The sequence below is a fragment of the Equus quagga genome, chromosome 12 (genome assembly GCF_021613505.1).
Source record: "Equus quagga isolate Etosha38 chromosome 12, UCLA_HA_Equagga_1.0, whole genome shotgun sequence".
Lineage (NCBI taxonomy): Eukaryota > Metazoa > Chordata > Mammalia > Perissodactyla > Equidae > Equus > Equus quagga.
In genome coordinates this window covers 101,990,098-102,010,652 of record NC_060278.1, presented here as the reverse complement: position 1 = coordinate 102,010,652, position 20,555 = coordinate 101,990,098, and positions in this window count along the sequence as shown.

Here is a 20,555-nt window from a genome sequence, read left to right as displayed (position 1 = left end):
TCTGCGCTGGTTGCAGGCCCATGAAGTGACCCCCAAACCATTACCATCCATTAAGAAAGTGTTCTCCTTTGGTTACTAACTCAACAAGGGACACTTTGAGAAATTAAAAATACTGTCTTCTATAAAGGGGTCTCCACAGGTACATGAAAGAAATTGAAAGGCGAGAAGATTTTCTTACAAAGAATAGCACTATTTGCACTGAGACGAAAGGAGGCAGCAAGTATGGAACACTGGCTGAATGTGCTGACTCTAGAGCCAGACAGGCTGGGTTCAAGTTCTGTTTCTATCACTTATTAGCAGTGTGACCTTGGGAAAATTAATTAATTTCCTTGTCCTGCAACTTCCTCATTGGTAAAGGTGGATGATGAAGCTATCAACACACCTTCCATGTAAGATCCTTGTTAGGATTAATAAATTAATTCCCATAAGGAACTGAGAACAAGAACTAAACATGAGCTTTATAAGATAGAGATGGTCAAGCCAAGTTAGCACACCATGGCCCTGAACCCATGGCCCTCCACCTGTTTTTGTAAATAAAGTTTTATTGGAACACCACCATGCGCGTTTGTGTACATATCATCTATGGCTGTTTTCATGCTACAATGACAGAGTTGAATAAATGCAAAGCTACAACATTTACTTTATGACTTTTTACAGGAAAAGTTTGCTGAGCCCGTAAGAAAGTGTAGAATAGTGGCTTCAAGGTCTGGTCTTCAGGAGTCAGGGGGTTCACATAGGTGATTTAACCTTCAATTCGTTTACACTACGTCTAAGCCCTCTTAAAGCTGTAAGGAGCAGACACACACTCTCAGATGTCTTGTAAATCATCCTGTAACACCACTGAGGCCACCATCACTCTAATTTGAACAGCCAGAACAACTCGATTTTGTGCAGACCTTGGAATAAATCTTCTAACTAACTCTGGAAACATATTTGTAATACTTGTAAAGGTATGACTGTTTGAGAAGCCTGTCACTCTGCCCTGGTCTTTTTCAAAAGTTGTGGCCTGCACATGACCACTCCCATACATTCATGCAAGCAAATGCATGGGGACAGCACATGCAGGACATCAGCAATTAAATGCCCAGTGAAAGTCAGGTGCACCTGCTCAGAGTGGGCGAAGGGAACAGGTAACAAGCCATTCAGAAGGAATATTGTTACCCAGTTGTTATAACTAATATGTTCATCAGACCACTGCCAATTTGGTAAAATAAATATTATGATAATCCCCATTTTACACATGAGGAAGCCAAGGGTAGAGAGGTTTCATAGCTTGCCCAAGGTCACGCAACTGATGAGTGGTAAGGCCAGGATTTGAACAGGCAGTCTGGTGCCAGGGAAAACCCTCTAACTCGGGGGCTGGCAAATGTTTTCTATGAAGGACCACCAGATAGTAGATGCTTTTTTACAGGCCATATAATATTTGTCAAACTACTCAACTCTGCTATTGGAGCAGAAAGCAGTCATGAATAATATGTAACTAAAGGGACACAGCTGTGTTCCAATAAAACTTTATTGACAAAAACAGGTGGCAAGCTGGATTTGTCCCACTGGCTATGGTTTACCCACTCCTTCTCTAACCACTAAGTTTTACTGCTTCAGATGCCTAAAATATGTCTGACCACACAATAGGAATGAAATAAATAATCACTAATATTATGGACATTAGGAAAATAAGAACAACTGTGCGTCTTTGATTGCACTAAATAGCTGGCTCGAGCTGTCTTTCTTTTTCCCCGAGTTACATTCATTTCCGAGCTGAAAGGCTGCTTTATGTAATTTCATCTTGCCGCCATCCAACAGGGGGAAGCTACAATCAAATCCTCCTCTCCGATGGGATTTAGTCAATCACGTCGACAATACAGCTTGACCTCTGCTTTCAACTAGGGCAGGCGTGGACGTGCGCGTCTGCTCCTGGGTCACAGCACAGCAAGCTGCTGCCATGCCCAAGGCAGTCATCAACTCATGGATTTCAGCCCAGCTCCTGGGGGCTGGGAATGCCAAAATATGCCCCAAAATACTGTCAGCAATTAGGAGCCCAGAAAACAGGAACCAGGTTTACCAAAGCGGGAGGCATTGTAAGCATCAGAAATTTTGGCAAAACTCGCAGCAGGGTGGTCCTGGTGTGGGCGTGGCAGAAGAGTGACTCATAAACCATCAAATGGCAGAGTCCAATTTGCTCCATTCTGATGATGTGATGTGTCCTTTGATAAAGAGAGACCATATGTAACGGGAGCCGACAGAAATGGAGAAAAACTCGTTTTTAGATTGAAAAACAGTGATCAGTCCTGACAGGACCCCTTCTACTCAGTTTTACCCCCTGCACTTTCCGGAAGCACACGCCAGCCAGCAGTGTATTCTCCTTCCCCCAAAGTTCAAAGGGTGAGCTGTGAACACAGGCAGTAAAAAGCCCTGAATGTCTGTGGCTTGTAGGGGTCGTAATTCTTTCCCACAAAGTTACCTTTCCTGTTTCTATGAATTACTCTTACATTCTTGTAAGAGATATGGTTTGAGGTATTTATGGTGCATTCAATTCTGCTATCATTGATTTATTGAACAAAACCAGCTCAGGGATATGATGGAAAGGCCCTAATTCCAAAAACTCTTACATCTCAGCACCAAGAGCATTTTCTGCCCTGTTGGCCTCCAGCAGATGACCAGCCGAGATAAACAGAGGGCACTCCTCTCTCTGTTGCCGTGTGCGTGGTGATGTGAAGGAATCAATCAGACAAAAGCAGATTATTACAGTGTCTGAGAGAGATCAAACAGTGCTGGCATCCGCACCCACACGCCTGATTTACAGGCGAGCTGATAAAGTGCTGCGGCTCACTGTCAGGAGAACATGACAACTCCTTGAGCTCTGTGGATAAATTATTGCTGAAGCCCATGATAACATTTCTCCACCTAGCAACCAAACATAACAGGATGTGGCTTTTAGTACTAGGAGCCAAATGATACAAAGACGAGACGCCCAGAGCTCTCGGAGCTCTGAAGGCATCGTCTCCGATGGAATAGTAAAATAGCAGCCTCATGAAAACAGACATGAAATCTATGAGTAATTAATAACTCTGCGGAGGATTCTCAGGCCGTCCTATCCATGCAGGTGCACAGAGGAACGTGTTCTGTTTATAATGAATGTGGCTGTAACCAAAAGGTACCATCGCGGAGCATTTGCTGTGTGCCGGGAGCAGTGCTTGGTGCGTTATGCCGCATCTGAGTGGCAACTCCCAGGGTGGAAGCTGTGTGCCTGGTGATAAAGGAAGTCAACCTGGACAATAGAATTAAACAACATCGAATCCCACAGTGAGAAAAGTGACCCCTTGTCTGGTTCTTTGTTGGTGTTCCCAATTACATCCAGGAGAAAGCCTCAGTGTGGTACTAGTGTGTCTCAAGCACCTCTCCAGCTATGGAAAACCTCTTTTAAACAGAGAAAGCTGGCCCTTATCAAACATAGAATCTGTGAGACCAGCATTGTTTTGCTTTTACTGTTTTCATTTTTTAAATTGTCTTTTTCAAGCGATATTAGTTTCCTGCTGACGGAGGTGGTATAAATTATCTATTTAAAATGAATTTAATCGTGGGGCCGGCCCCATGGCTGAGTGGCTAAGTTCGCACGCTCCGCTGCAGGCGGCCCAGTGTTTCGTCAGTTCGAATCCTGAGCGTGGACATGGCACCACTCGTGCAGCCATGCTGAGGCGGCGTCGCACATGCCACAACCGGAACGACCCACAACTAAGAATATACAACTATGTACTGGGGGGCTTTGGGGAGAAAAAGGAAAATAAATAAATAAATTTAATCGAGACGTGAGCCCCATGAGGGCAGGGAGTCTTGTCTCATTTGTTCACTGCTGTATCCCCAAAACCTCAAGTGGATGGTCGGCAAATATTTGTTTAATGAAATTAATTAAATAAAAATATTAAATAGGGGCCCACCCCGTGGCCGAGTGGTTAAGTTCACGCGCTCTGCTGCGGTGGCCCCAGGGTTTCACTGGTTCGGATCCTGGGCGTGGACATGGCACTGCTCATCAGGCCACACTGAGGCAGCATCCCACATGCCACAACTAGAAGGACCCACAACTAAAATATACAACTACGTACTGGGGGGATTTGGGGAGGAAAAGCAGGGAAAAAAAAAAGATTGGCAACAGTTGTCAGCTCAGGTGCCAATCTTTAAAAAGAAATATATACATATTAAGTAGATGATAGTACAAGTGGTATTAAATATGGCAAAATTTGTCATAAGCATGCAAAATGATATGAAGTTATAGCAAAATGTGTGAAAGTGGTACGTAAGTGGAAAGTAGAAAGGAAGATGGCAATTCATTGTAATCCTACAAGGTAGGAACTTTATTCACTTTTCAGATAAGGAAAATGATGCTCCAAGACATTAGATAACTCGTTGAAAATCGCAAGCCTATATGAGGCAGAACTGAAGGCAACCTGAGTGCTCAGTTTCAGAAGTGAGCTCTGAGCTGCTCCACTCAACTTCCTTCCTCTCACTTACAGAACCACATTGTGAGGCAGCTGCTCTTACCCTTTTCGCATGAAAGAAAACTGACTTCCATGAACCTGCCCAACGTCATGCGATCACAGTGTCGCAGGGTTCAGATTTGAACCCAGGTCTGCTTGGCTGACCACTCTCCCCTATGCAACTGTCCCTCCAAAGAAACTTGCTCCAAATGATTATGCAAACTGCTGGAAATTACATTTTAAATGGTAGCTAATGAAAACTTTGGGTCACACCCACCCTGAATGATCTAAACACACTCCAGAGAATAGAACCATCATTTGGCCTGTAAAACAGGAAATTAGCTCAGTATCTAAATGCATCTGAGACATCACTTACAATCAAGAAGGCCTGTGGTCAAAGGGAGAAACAACAGCCTCAATAGTGTTGTATTTTAAAAACATACAAATAGCCACTTGAGCCAATGGAAAAACTGAGTCCTTCCTTTACCTTTTTCCTGCGGTATCAAGATAAGCAACTGTTGTTGGTAATGACAAAGGCATCGTGCCATGCCTTCTTGGGCAGGGAGAAATGAGAAGCAGGGTTAAGAATCCCATTAAAGATTAATCTTCAAAAGATTGAAAGCATGACACATACAAATATAGAATGAATACGTGTCAAAATTTTAATTCAATTCATTAATTGACAGAACCTATATGATGGCAAGAGTGGTTCAAAGAAGAAATCAGAGAATGCAGATTTGCATTGTAAGTTGATCAAAAGGATGCTGAAATCCTTTTGGGGTTATTTTTCTCCCAGACAGAAATCTACAAGTTAACATATAACTTAAGTTATCTGGTTCTAACCAAATAGCAAATAGCAAATTGAACACAGATGCATTCTCCTAGATATTAAAGAACTCTTGGGTGGGTCTGTTCACTCACAGTGAAAGGACATGGAGTCATCCTTAGCTTTATTTGCAAGTTTTGGATAATTTGTCTTAATAATCTCATCAAGTTTACACTATTATTTCTGATGCCTTAGTGTATATAAGAATGCAGGTGTCCCCCTAAAATTCCATTTCAGTATGTTTTCAGTGGGGCCCCAGAATGTGTATTTTAAGAAATTCCCAAAATGATTTTAGTATTGATAAGCTCCAGTCATATGTTAAGAAACGACCAGGTTAAGTAATTTAAACCATAGCTTTGGGAGGTGTTTCAGTTAAAGATGCTTTCACCTGCAAGAAATAAAACTTGGACCCGAGCTGATTTCAAGAATGAAGAAACTTTAACAACAGAAAGAGAAGAGGTAATGCCGGTTCCAGGTGGATTGAGTCTGCTCAGTGATGTGTACGTTAGTGAGGTAGAATCTATCATCTCTCATGTCTCTGTAGCCCCGTGGGACTATTGACAAGATGGCTCTAGCAATTCCATGTGTTACTTCCTGGTTCAATATATAGAGGAATAAGAGAGACTTCCTATACTGTGAAGTGTCTCTTCTCATAGGACTGGAGAACCGTTTTCCAGAAACTTCTCCCCTACCCACCCCAGCAGACTCTCCACAACTCATTGGCCAGAATTGTATCAAGCGATCATTCCTGAGCCAATCACTGGCAAGTGGGACTTGAATGGGAAACCTTACACCAACAAGGCTCACTGAAGAACTGGGGTGGGGTTGGCTTCCCTTGAGGCAACTGGTTGAGTGGGGAAGGCATGGATGTCTGAACAAAACCAGGATTCTATTAGAAGGGAAGTAGAGGTGCGAGTGGGGAGGAAATTAGGTCAGCAGCTGACAGGGTCTAGAATTAGGTGACTTAAAAAGGAGTTACAAGCAGCGTCTTAAAATTATGTTGCATCAAAGGTGTGGGGGACCTTAATGCGACGGTAATCTCCAAGCGCATGGCCAGATCCCCGAGGTCATAGGGCGAAATTAAGATGCCTGAAATACAGTTTAATAAATCCATTTAAACACATGTCAATAAGCAAGGGGGGTGAGCAGAGGATGAATAGGTGGGGCACAGAGATTTTTAGGGCAGTGAAGCAACTCTCTACTATAATGGTGGATACCTGTCACTATATGTTTGTTCAAACCCATAGAATGTACAACAGCAAGAGTGAAGCCTACTGTAAACTATGGATCCTGAGTGATAATGATGTGTCAATGTGGGTTCATCAGTTGCAATAAATGTCTCACTCTGATGGGGGGTATTGATAATGAGGAAGGCTATACATGTGTGAGGGCAGGGGGTATAGGGGAAATCTCTCTACCTTCCTCTCAATTTTGCTATGAACCTAAAACTTCACATTTTTTTTAAGTTAACAAAACAAAGGGAAAGAGATGAAGTTTAACACAACTTAGGATAGAGTGCAAAGAAGTGGAAGGACCACACCTCTTGAGTCATGGACTGCGAAACATTCATGCATCCTGTCTCTCTCTCTGATGCACCAGCCTCCCCAACCCTATAGTGGGGTAACAAGGACCTGGACTGAGGTTTGAGCAAGGGGACCATAGACGGCAGATGCTTGGGACTAATGATACACACTTGCTCTATCCGGACAAATATGCCTGTCCATAGCTGTCACTTATCAGCTAGCCTGCTGAGCAGCTATGGGTTTTATCTACATTTCTTGGGTAGAGCACATGCAGGGACAGCACAGGACCATACTGGATGCCTTCAATGGGAGCAGATTTAAGGATGACATAGCTGTCAGCCCAAACATGTCAAGATCGTTCACTATGAGTTGATCTTTCCATCTCTTTTTGCATGTGTGTGTGTGTGAGGAAGATTGGCCCTGAGCTAACACCTGTTGCCAATCTTCATCCTTTTGCTTGAGGAAGATTGTCACTGAGTTAACATCTTTGCCAATGTTCCTCTATTTTATGTGGGACACTGCCACAGCGTGGCTTGACGAGCAGTGCTAGGTCCACACCCGGGATCCCAGACTGTGAACCCTGGGCCGCCAAAGCAGAGCACACGAACTTAACCACTCAGCCACTGGGCCAGCCCCTCTTTCCGTCTCTTTTCGTCTATAAGTAAGACTCATTTGTTCCGTCAAACATTCCACCTATTCTATTTTTAACCATTCTTATAGGTTACCAAGTTGCTCTCTATACTTAGCATATCTCATGAATTCCACCTATGTCCCACAAGACTCTTCCTTACTCATTACTTATTCTTATTACAGTCTGTGGGGCTCCCTGTACTTTATAAGCCACCAGCTTACTTACCATCAATGCTTAAAATTTCTTAAGAGTTTCATCCATCCCATTTGCCTTGTCTAGCAGATTTTAATATACTCAAATAATACAGCAAACCCATGTTATAAGAGACCTAAAATTTTGCTGTGAAAGTGAAGGAAAGAAAGAGGAATGACTAACAGATTAAAAGAAATTTAAGAGCAATATTAATCAGATACAATATTTTGAAAAACATTTGAGACAACTGAGGGAATTAAACTCTAGCTGGATCCTTGATAATATCAAGAAATTATCATATATTTTAGGTGTGAAATTATATTTTTACGTGTAAAAAAATAAAGAGTTTTCATGTTTTAGAAATGCCTACCAAAGTATTTATGGATAAAATTACTTGATGTCTGAGGTTTGCTTCAAAATAAGCCAATGTTTTACAATTCAAATCAACAAATAGTTCTCAAGCTTATGCTAAGTTGAGTTTTGCAAACTGAGAGTCATGACTCCTTAGTAGGTAAATCAACTTGGTGAGCTTTGGCCAGAACATGTTTAATGAGGAATAGAATAGAACAGGATAGAAAATAGCAGAGTGCATGGCATTCTGTCATAGCAAATTTTGTTCTGTGAAACTTTTGTTTCAACGTGTGTGTGTGTGTGTGTGTGTGTGTGTTAGTAATGTTATGTAGTAGATCGTGGTGTGAAATACATTTCGCCCCGTGGGTTAGTTAATGAAGTTTGAGGATCACAGTTGAAAGCAGAGTCCTGATCATTGATCGGCACAGCGATACAAGAATAAGACATGGTCTCCTCTTTCCAGAAAAGACAGACATGAATAGTGTGGAAAACTAAGAGTTCAGCTAACAGTGAGATCCAAGGGCTGTGGGAAGACAAGGGAGGTGTTGACTAACTCTGGCTTGGACTTCACAGAAGAGGTAACACGTGAAATCAGTGTTGAAGGATGAAAACGATGGAAAAGGGTGAAAAAGCCATCTCTCAGGGAGGGACCAGAGTGGCACAGGGGTGTAAATAAACACACGGTACATTTGTGCAAAAGAAAGTAAATTGGTGAGGCTGTGATCCAGCTGAGAAACGATGGCGGCTTGGGACAGAGCAGAGGGCAAGGAGACACATTCAGAGTGCCTCAGTTTTTCTAAAAGTCCGATGGTTATGACTGATCCTCTGCTTCCCAGGAGCCTCCCAAATCCCTTTTCTCTATCAATCACAGATCAGAGCACTCAGGGCACCTCGATGCCTTATTTTTGGTCAGGGACAGTGTCAGCCCTCCACACAGGTGCCCTTGGGCCCCTTCATCATTTCTGTGCACTTGTCCCCTGGCTCCCGGGTGCTTTAGCTTCTAGGCTGTCACCTGCGACTCTCTTGGAAGACTGCTCTCTGACTCCAGGAATCTGGACGCACTGAAAGATTACACCCCACGTGGGAGCCCTTAGCCAATGCCTGCTAATACGGGAGTATGAAAGCCCAGCTCCCTTGGCTCAAACTGAGATCAGCTTGGAGTGTAACCGACATTCCAGAGTTCCTTTCCAGGGTCAGGCTTTCTCTCCCTTCTCGGGGACTTTGCCTGAAATCACTCCTTCCCTGGTTTCTCCTGGGAGCATCTCCCTAATAAATCACTTAGACATGAACTCTCGTCTCAGCAAATAACTGGAACTAATACGTGTCCCATATACAAAGAGTCAAAAAGTTGTTTGAAGTCTCTGTTTTCTACTTCTAGTAACCTAGATTAGATATATATATATACACTTTATAATTTGCTACAGCAGAATTCTAACTTGGTTTACTTTTATTTGATTCGTTTATTCAGCAAATAGTATTGTGTCTCTACTATATTCCAGGCGCTGCTGCTCTCTGCTTACATTCATCTTCCATTAATTTGTCTTGAAACACCATTTTCATGAGGTCATCTTATTGATCAAAACCTTCCAATGGCTCCCAAACACCTGAAGAGGTTTTCCTTTAGGCTTGAGTCTTTTCCTTTATAAAGGAAGAAAAATGTATATATATGTATACATATGTGTATATATAGTCCCACGGACCCTCAATGTAATTTAAAAAATTCATTATAATTTCATTTCAATACGTATAAACATAAAACTAGTTATAAACTTATACTGACAGCTTTGATAAAACCATAAATCCAGAATAAATTTTCAAATTATATTCAAACACAACTACAAAACCAATAAAATTTAAATTCCCAACATTAATTTAATGTGGCAGATGATGTTATTTGGCTGGAACAAAATCACTGATATTTGGTTTAATAGAGGAAGGATGTAACCTCAGGTTTGTTTATTTAATCTGTTTCTGTCTTTCGACTTCAATAACACTAATGCAGGGAATAACCATTCTCACAAGCATACTGTCTAAAATTGTATTAATCCCTACGATTGTTTATTTCTAATTCGAGATGATCAGAACCAAAGTCTGCCTAAGAATGACCCTTACGTGCCAGTTGTACTGCAGCCTTTATTGATGATTCTGCAGAACTACGTTGCTCACTTAACGAGAAGGTTAGCACTGTGTGTTCTGGGAATCTTCGTCAAATGCATACTTGTTCCAAATGCTTTGGAATCGGGATCAGGCTAGGTTCTCTCAAAAGCAAACCTGAGACAAAGATTTGGATACAGGGGCTTATTTGGGAAGTGAACTTAGTCAGCACTGGTAAGCAATGTGGGGAAGTGATATGGAGAAGAAAGGGAGGCCAACACAGCATGCATTGATAGGCAAGTTACTGCTGCAGGCAAGTGGTGGTGCTCGGTGCCACTGGAAACCTCAGAATCGGCCCACTGAGAGGTGAGGCAGCTAGGGGAATTATCCTCCAGTTCCAATTTGTCATCGGTGGATGGCTGCTCCCCAAACACATGTCTGCCAAGAGAAAGCCCCTAGGCACAGACTCAGAGGCACTTGTAGCTGGATGCCTAGGCACATACAAGAGCAGTGAGCACCAACAGGATGCGGGCAGGACACCGACAGCATCCACCTCAGGAGCACATTGTTTCCTCATTGGGTGGTAACAGCTGCACTGTCCAATATTGAAGGGTTTCGGGTTGATAAGTTCTATAATTGGATCTGCTTACACAGATAGGGCACTGACTCTGTAGGGGTTGTCTGGTCTGTCCATCCTACTGGATGCTGTCTGCCAATCAAATTTCCATGACTCTCCTCTATGCAAACAACTGTGAGATCTTTGTGCATTCAGCTGCTGTGACGTCACTGCCTCCACTGGGTAAGACCATCATAAGGTAACACATACTTACAGCGTCAGTTTGCCACCATATGCTCATAATGTCTTCTAATTATCATCAAAACTTGGAAAATAAAAAGTAAATTTTCATAGAGAACTTCACAAACCCTAACAATAAGTGCTAGGACCCCCAAGGGAGCAGAGGGAGTGGAGGGGCAGTCCACTGACCCCAGTAAGAGAAAACTGACCTACTAAATGAAGATCTAGAGAGTCTAAAATTCAGGGTCCCCTGAAGTGTACCCACAGGCTTCCTTCATAGACTTTTCATAGTCAAACAGATCTACTAACAGTGCAAGGAGCACACCTTGCCCTCATCACCTACAGGATTCACGCCTTTCAGCCTGTCTAGAATTCTTCTGAACCTATCCAAGTGCTACAGAGAGGCCAGGCCTCTCCAGGGTGCTCTGGTTCACAACAAACTCACAGTTCTTGACTCTCACTTGCCAATTAACTACATGCTGCATTCTCATATGCTTGATCAGGCATTCCTTTTTAACTCTTCATGTGTTTGTATCACGTATCCCCAGCTATGCTGTGACATCCACAGGGAGACTGAGCCAACACGGCTTGAAGGAAGAATGCAGATTCTGCAATCCATCCACCTGCTCGTGGATGTGGGCTCAGCTGTGTACTAATCATGACCTTGAGCCTCCATTTCTCCGTCAGTAAAAGAGAGACACTAGTACCTTCCTCACAGTTGGTTGTGCAGATAAATATCTAAAAGCACTTCACAGACTGCCTCTAATAGGGCAGGTACCCAATAAATAGGAATTCCCTTTCTTACTTTGCAAACTTTTATTTTCATTGCATGGCTCTCTCCAACAGCCTTGAGAAATGCTCAGTATCACCCTGAAGCTCTGGCCCTTGTGATGAGTTGAGAGACCTTTAGTTCTGTTGTGATTTGCTAATAATCTAAACATCCCGAAAATACATTTTTATAAGACACTAATCTGGAGAAAAAACATCTGGATCTCTCTCATCCTTCTCTTAAAAATTATCCTGTCTGTGCCCACAGAAAGATAAGGAATTGATAAGGAGAGTCTCACGGCCACGGTTACATTTTGTTTATAAGAAAGGGCTTTATTTGGCTGAAACAGATGTCCAGCTAAGAAATTTTTTGCCAGTGGGTATCCTATCCCAAAAGCGTGTTACTGATTCACATGGAGGGGCCATGTAGCCAGGGACTGTGCAGACTGCTTTCTTTCCTCTTCATGGAAAGTAGAATTAAGACATTTGGTTTCCTTGACCCTGGCAACCAATGGCAATCGCTAAGAATTCTATGAAGCTGATTCAGTAATCACTCAGGATTTTTTGTTTTGGTTTGGTTTTTCTCTAATATAGACTGTTGAATTTTGCTTCATATAGATGGTTTCATCTTAGCTGTATTCACAAGGCCCAGAGCTAGGGTTCTGCCTGTGGCGTCCCAAATAGTCCGTCCAGTGCGTGCACCATCCATTGAGGTGCCTGGAGGAGATCATTTAAGTCATCTGTGTTCCTTAAAGGATCAGTAATAAAACTACAATTAATAACAGGCAACTTTTAAAAGAAAGATTCTCCTCGCGCAAATGAGTTTTTAAATCTAACATATATGACACAGTCTTCTGCTTTTTTGAGATGAAAACCAGAAGCAGCAGGACGTGTCTACAGTTCACTGAGTATTTTTATCAGCTGAATTGCAAAAAACAGTTCCTTTGAAATGAGATGAGCCTTTGAAGGGGTTATTAGGCCTTACAGGTGAACTGCTTGTGTGATCAGCAATAGAAGTCTATTCATGAGGCGCTAAGTACAAGGCGTGATGGTAATACCGCCACTTCAGCTTGGGCCGTAATTGAAAAGCAGCTAAGCACCAAAGGCTAGAGGTGAAATTTGTTTTAGAACAATGGCATGGATCCCTAAGCCTCCTTCTATTCTAGATACTCTCCCAATATCTTCTTCCAATATTCTCCCAAAACCTTACAAAGAGTTTTCAGGGACATCTACTTTGAAAATATGCACTTTCATATGGCCAGTTTTGTTAACAAAGTTTGTCCTGATGGAATTAGCACCACCCTGTGGCAGGATTTTCTTCCTTTTGTTTTTTAACTAATGCCTATATATTGATTAGAAAAGTGTTTGGCTGCAAGTAACAAAAAACTCAAACAACACACAAGTCTATTTTTTCCAGGTAACTAGAAATTCAGAGGTAGACGATTCTGAGCTGCTTCAGCTACCTGTGCATATCAGCAAGAACCAAGGTTTCTACACCTTGCTTCTTTATTCTTAGAGTATATGTTTTATCCTCACGGTCACAATATGGCTGCTGAATCTCCAGGTATCATGTCTGTGTTCTAGGGAGAGAATGGGGGCAAGGACCATAAAGAACGTGCCAGTCAGGTCTAAATCTTTTTGCAAAACCTTTCCCAGAAAGCCTGCTGCTTACATCTCACTAGATAAAGCTAGGTTAATTGGCCATTCTTTGCTTCAAGGAAGTCTTGGATGTAAGTATTATAGTCAGGAATATTTCCTCCCAAAAGAAATTCAGAGTTTTATTAGTACAAAAGAAGGGGATATAGGTAATATCCAGCCAACCATCATATCAGAGTCTACGGATAAGAGTCATCTCCTAATAGAAAATCATTTGCATCAAAAATACTGAACCCTCTTTTTCTGGAGACATGCCTGCTTTCAATAGGATCGTAAACAGAGTTAGCCAAACCATCAAAACAGGAATGCTAACTTGGTTGAAATCAATGTGCTTCGACCATCAGTGAAGTAATGAACTTTGGACGGTATTGCGTTTCCTGGGGTCATAAATATATCTCTGAACATATTCACTGTAAATTTAAATGTCTTTTCTGTCATAAGGCAAGTCTATTTCTAAAAACACTTGCTTTAAAAGCAAGATCCTCTGTGTTATATCTTCTCATCCCACTGTCTTCCATTCTGAAATTAGAGCTCTATTCTTCTAAAAAGAATGTTGGCCACCTGGAATCACATCCAAGAAAGCAGCAAACTGCAAAATCACTCTTTTTTTCTGTTTTCCACGCTAGGTTATTAAATCCATTAGAGAAAGAGACACCGCTGCTTGGTTTGCTGTTGTATCTCAGACACTCACCCCAGTGTCTGAGATCACGGAGAAGATAGCCAAGAAGTATTTTATAAACAAATTTATGTATTTAAAATAAAACATTGTTTTCCTAAAAGCATTATTATTGGAGCTCAAAATAAAATTTAAAATACAGATATGAGCCAGAAAACATCGTAATCTCTATCATTTTAATCTGAAGAGACATTGGATAAAATTCAAGATTAACTTCTGAATGAACAATAATGACAAACTCTTAATAAACTTGAGATAAAAGTGAACTTCTGAAACATAAGGAAGAGTATCTATCTCAAATCAACAAACAAGATCATACTTTAAAAACGCCAACAGCCATCCCACCAAAACTGCAAGCAGGACAGAAAAATAAAAACAGGTTCTCTTCTTGCCGATATTATTAAACATTTTTTTTAAATCTGGCTAATAAAGTTAGACTAGAAGATAATTCTAAGTACAATTATCAGAAAGGATAAGACAAAAGTATTGGCCAATTATATGACCATTTTCTGGAAAACTCAAGAGGATCAATGGAAAAACAATTAGAAATGAAAGTTCAGTAAGTTGACCAGTTACAGAATAAATGTTGAGAATGTGCTAGCAATAATCAGAAAATGTTTGTGATATAACGTTGATGAAAATGCCAGCTTTAACACACACATGCACACACACAAATGGCTGTCTCGATATTGAAATAAAAATGGAAATAGATTTATAGAGATAGAGAGATATAAGTAAATTACTTAACCTCACCAGCGTTAGACAAACAGCATTAAATTAAGAAATCTCGGCTGCAGGTCACCTGTGAGCATTCTATCATGGCCCATGTGAGAAAATGTCATCAAAATAATCAACACAGGGCACAGGAGTGTGTACAACCGAGACCTTCAGCCAGGGACCCACATTCGAAACCACTTGTTTCCTGCATCCACAGCATCTGAATAAATACGTCTCTCTCCTAGTGCCCACTCAGCTGCACCTTCTACCTTAGTTTCAACTCTCCTAAACAAAGATCATCAGCTTTGTCAAGTTGTCCTTCAAAAGCGGATTTTGTAAATGGTACATGGCCCTGATGTTACAGGAAGTCATCCTAAATCCACCCTCCAAATCTGGTTTCAGTCAATCCAGACCAAGAGTCAGAAAGTTAACCTTATTTTCATCGATATGTCAAAGCTTGAGAGAAAATACACCAAAACATTCATAAGGAGATTAGAGACTTTTTTATTTTTATGCTTTTATTATATTTTCAGATTTTTGACAGTGAGTAGGCATTATTTTAGAATTTTTTTTAAAAATCTTGATTCATCTCTTTCCCTCATCCTTCATTCCCTGTATCTCAGGAAGTCTTTCCAGGATATATCTCACATCTGAAATCTTCAAAATACATCTCACATTTGGCCAGCGCTTTTCTCTGCGGCTACCACCCTCGTCCACGGCACCATCATTTCCTTCCTGGGTGTAATAAACTCCTCATCCGTCTGCTGCCGTCAGATCTTCAGTCCCATATAGGTCAAAAGAGACCTCACACTGGATGCTGGTATAAGCTGACAGGAGGTCAACACTGATGAGTGGACGGCCATAGGTAGAGGAAGTTCTAGCCGTTCTGCCAAGAGACCGACGGTGAGCCCGGGGGAGTGGCCAAGACCTATTCAGCTCCAACTCCAGGCCACATTCATGCTCCTAATCAAGTCCCTCTTTCCTGGTTTGATTTCAAGACATCTCTGAGCCCTATAAAAATAGTGAAGGCAATGAGCAAAGGCTGGACATTCTTGAAATGGAAGGCTAGTGAGTGAGCACAAAGACTAATACGAGGTGACAGTTATCGGATCTGAGTAGGCACCCCATGAACAACCGCAGCATATAGAAGATTTTAGTGTACAATTAGGCAACATTGAAACCAGCGTGAAATTATAAACTATCCAATAAATATGTCTGAGCAAACTGGCGGGAGGAGGCAATTCCAAGTTAAATCCATTCAGTAAGACAAATTTGAGGTGGTTTTAACTTTTAATTTATTTAATTTTTATTTATTTTTTAATTTGTAATAATGTGATTTAATTAATTGAACTTACTCATGTCAAAAATACCATAAGTAAAAATAAAAGGCAAACTTCTAGGTATTAAATGGCATTGCAATATATGTAAGAAAGGCTGTGATCTTAATAAAAAGCATACTCTTACTTATCATCAACAAGAAAAAGAATGCCTCCCTTTGGAAAGTGAGCAAAGAATATGAATGGACAATTCGTAAAAGAAAAGTACATGTGGCAAATGAACATGATAAAAGTTCGATTTGGGGCCAGCCCGGTGGCGCAGTGGCTAAGTTCACACATTCCTCTTTGGCAGTCCCGGGTTCGCCAGTTCGGATCCCAGGTGCAGACCTACGCACCGCATGTCGATCCATGCTGTGGCAGGCATCCCACATGTAAAGTAGAGGAAGATGGGCACAGATGTTAGCTAGGGCCAGTCTTCCTCAGCAAAAAGAGGAGGATTGGCAGCTGATGTTAGCTCAGGGCTAATCTTCCTAAACAACAAAAAAAAAAAGTTCAATTTTATCTATAGTCAATAATTGCAAAATAAAAGAATGTGAATAAAATTAGCAAATGCAAACAAAACAGATGATATTTATTACTGTTGAGGGTGCCACCATAAGACAAGTATTCATGCTTTACTAGTGGAAGTATAAATTGGAACCATAATTAGGTATAACTTTCCTTAAAATATATTAAAATATTTATATCCACTCCTAGAAACTTGTGTGTGTCCAACACACAAAGATTATTTACAAGGATGTTTACTGCAGCATTACTTATAATAGTTAGAACCTGCCAACAATCAACAAAATTAGTTAATGAGAACATTTAAAATATTCTAAGTCTCTTCAATGACATTGGGAAATTATCGTGGATAATTTGCTAGATTTTAAAAACAGCTCACAAAATAAAAAATTTAGTATGATTCCAATTTCATTTAATTTCATGCATTTCTATGAAGATAGAAAAACACCTGGGTAGGAATAAAATATTAGGAAAGGCTATATGATGATATTACGGGTAAATATTGTATTCTTTCTATTTTTTTCTGTTTTCCGAATTTTTCATAAAACTAGTGCATGCTCACAGTAATCTGAAAAAAAAAAGCACCACAAACACACACACATGTATGTATGTATAGATGGATGGATAGATGGATGCATATATTCCCCCAGAAGGTAATAAAAAGGATTATCAGGAATGGTCTCATGGAGAATCAAATAATGTTAAGTTTTTTTTAAAAAAAAAAAAAAAGCAGCTTTGTTAAAATTTCCTTCCATACTCCTGCCCCCCTCTTATTTTAAGATAAATTTGGTTCTAATTATTCTGATTATGTACAGACATCTTGGGGTTGTCTGCCTGCACACTCATGTGTGTAGTTCCTGGCACATGTGAATCCTCAATAAATATTTGAGTAGATGCCACAATACAAACGAGGAAAAGGGTCTTCTAACCGTTTGATGATAAATTTCTTGACACAATTTAGAACCCGTCTCAATAGACTATTGGTCCTGCTGTTTATCTACTTTTAGAAATGTCTTAATATTAACTACTCTAAAAACAAAAATCATTATTTTTGACAGATGCTCTCTAAAATTTAATTGGTTTAACACCTATAATCCCATATAGCAAGTTAATTTACTTAGCTACTTGGGGGCACATTTTGCAATTAATTCTCTCCGTCGAGTTCACCATGATGCTCACTGCTTAAATCTAGACGATTCACAGAGCGTCCTTGAGATTTCCTACAACTGCGCTGGGTGACAGTAACACCTGGGGTGAAAATTTCTCGAGATCAAATTACCTGGGCCCCGCTCTACAAAGTTGGAATTTCAGGAGTTAATTGACCAATCATTTATTTGTAGAAGTGATGCCAGAAATTATGAGTCTGAGAGAAAGGGAAGAGGGGAGTTCTGACTTTGCTTGTACATTCTAAGGTCCACATTTATAAGATAGTGAGATAGCCTGACAAAGTAAGCTCCAAAAATGTATAAATAGGATGCAAAATTTATCCCTTCTTACCTGGCAAAACACATGAATCCAATCACAACGAAAGCTTCAGGAAATTTCACAGTAGGATCTCATTAGAAGATACACTCCCTTTCTAACTGTCTGTACCCAGCTCCTATCACAAGCCTATTGAGAAAAATTTATTGTGTGGATTTTACCGTCAGAGATCTAGATGTAATTTTCTTTATTTTCCTATAACTGAACTGAGCAATAAGAGAAAATCTTAATCTAGTCACTTGTGGCATGCAGCTGCCAAGATGGCTTCCAGTGACCCTTGCCTGCTTGTGTTCACCAGCTTTTCTAGCACACTGAATAGGGCTGACCCGTGTACCCTATAGGATATTGTCGAAATGAAGACATGTATGACTTCTGAGACTAGGTCCTAAAATGCATTGCAGTTTCTGCTTTGCTCTCTCTTGGATTACTTGCTCTATGGGGAGCCAGACACCACGCTGTGAGGACACTCAAGGAGCCTCTGGGGGTGGGGAGGCTCCATGTTCTAGAAACTGAAGCCTCCAGCCAACAGCCATGGGAGAGAGCCATCTTGGAAGCAGTTTCTCTAGCCCCGGTCACATTGTCAGATGACCACAGCCCTGGCCAACATCTTGACTACAATTTCCTGAGAATCTCTGAGCCAGAACCATCCAGCTAAGCCACTCCTCCATTCCTGACCCTCAGAAACCAGGAGAGATAAGAAATGTGTTTGTTTTAAGCCGCTAACTCTTGGGGTCATTCGTTATGCCACAATAGATAACCAATGCATTCCTTCTAAGAAAATTCATTCAAATTAGTGATTATCTGACATTCAGGGTTTAAGCTCGGCGACCTCAGGATTCTCTCCTTTCTGTCTGGGGGTGGGTTGGGATCTAAGTTACAGAGGATCTTACCTAATCTCCTAATATGGGGGAAAGGACTTTCTGACCATGAATATCTGGATCAGTAGCATTTTTTTGGCAGTAAAATAGAGTGGCAGAATCAAAATTGCTTAGATAATATGCATTTTTATCTCAAATAACAGTAAGTCGGGAGGTAGGTACTTCCAAAGTCAAATCATTCAGCAGCTCCACCAGCTCGGACGGAGCTTCTGTTAGCGTCTGTTCTCTTGACTTTTCCTTTGGGGTGTTCTTTGTTCTGTGAAATACCTTTTAACCATTTTCCTCCTAGGTTGTTGGCCATTTTCGTATCAACTTCTTTATGTCCTAGGAGGTTAACTTTTGGTCTGTTACACGTTCTAGTCTTCCCCAGATTGTCAGTTAACATTTTACTTTGCTTTTGGTATTTTTCATCATGCCTATTTTGGTAATATGCTTAAATTTATCAATCTTTTTCCTTTATGGTTTCTGGATTAAAAAGCTCTACTCCCAGGCCAAGGTTGCAGAACAATTATCTCATAGCTGCTTCTCATGCTTTATGGTTTCTTTTCTTTTCTTCTTCTTTTTTTTTTTTTTTTTTGACGTTTAAATGTTTAAATCATTTGTAATTTCTCTTGATTCCCAAATTCGAGGTACGGATCCAGTTAATTTTTTCCTTCAACGCCCTCATAGCATTTATGGAACGGTTCACATTTCCTCCCACACTCCCACCTGAGATCACGTTCGGCTAACCTCTAACACCGCCCCATTTCCCTCTAGCAACCTGAGGGGCGAAATAAATGAATGGTCATTACAGACAGTGTTCAAACCACTTAGAATTCAACCAAACCACATCATCTGCTTTAGAACAGCAGCCAGCAGGCTATGGCCAGTGGGTCGGATCTGGCCTGCCACCTGTTTTTCCAAAGTCTTACTGGAACACAGCCACACCCGCTCATCTGTGTATTTTCTGTGGCTGCTTTTGCTCCCTAAGGGCAGAGTCACACAGCTGAAACAGAGACCACCGGACCTGCAAAGCCTCAAACACTGACTCTCTGACCCTTTTCAGGAAAAGTTTTCCAACCTCTGCTTTAGGATCTCTGGAGCACTTTAATATACATTAACTTCGATAAAGCCGCAACAACCTATAAAGAACAGGAACTTGGCAAGGCTGAGTAACTAGTGAGGGGCAGACCCAGGATCCAATCGGAGGCCTAAGACTTAAATCCTGCAAGCGTCTCGTCTATCATTTATCCTGTGCTTTGTGGTTTCGAAATCCTTTCACATGCTTCAATTCTCTTGATACTTCCAATAATCCTGTGAAGCGAACATGAGTCCCATTTTACAGATGTGAAAACTGAGTTACAGAGGAGGCAAGTAAAGAGTTGGTATCCACACCTAGGTTTCTAGCAAAAAAACTCCTGCTCTGTCTACAATACCTCATTGCTGATATCTTAACGCAAATTCTAACTCATGCCAGCCCAGAATACTCCAAGCACTCCAGCTATTCTTTAGCTGCTGTTAATACAGCTACCATTTTATAATGCTGACGATTTGTCAAAAGAAAACAAAACTGAGCCCAGGAAGGGAGGAAATAGTAGGACAGATGGGGGAGCCTGAAACTCAGATTTTTAAATACAATTAAATATATTCCTACTGTTCAAAGCAAAGAAGAA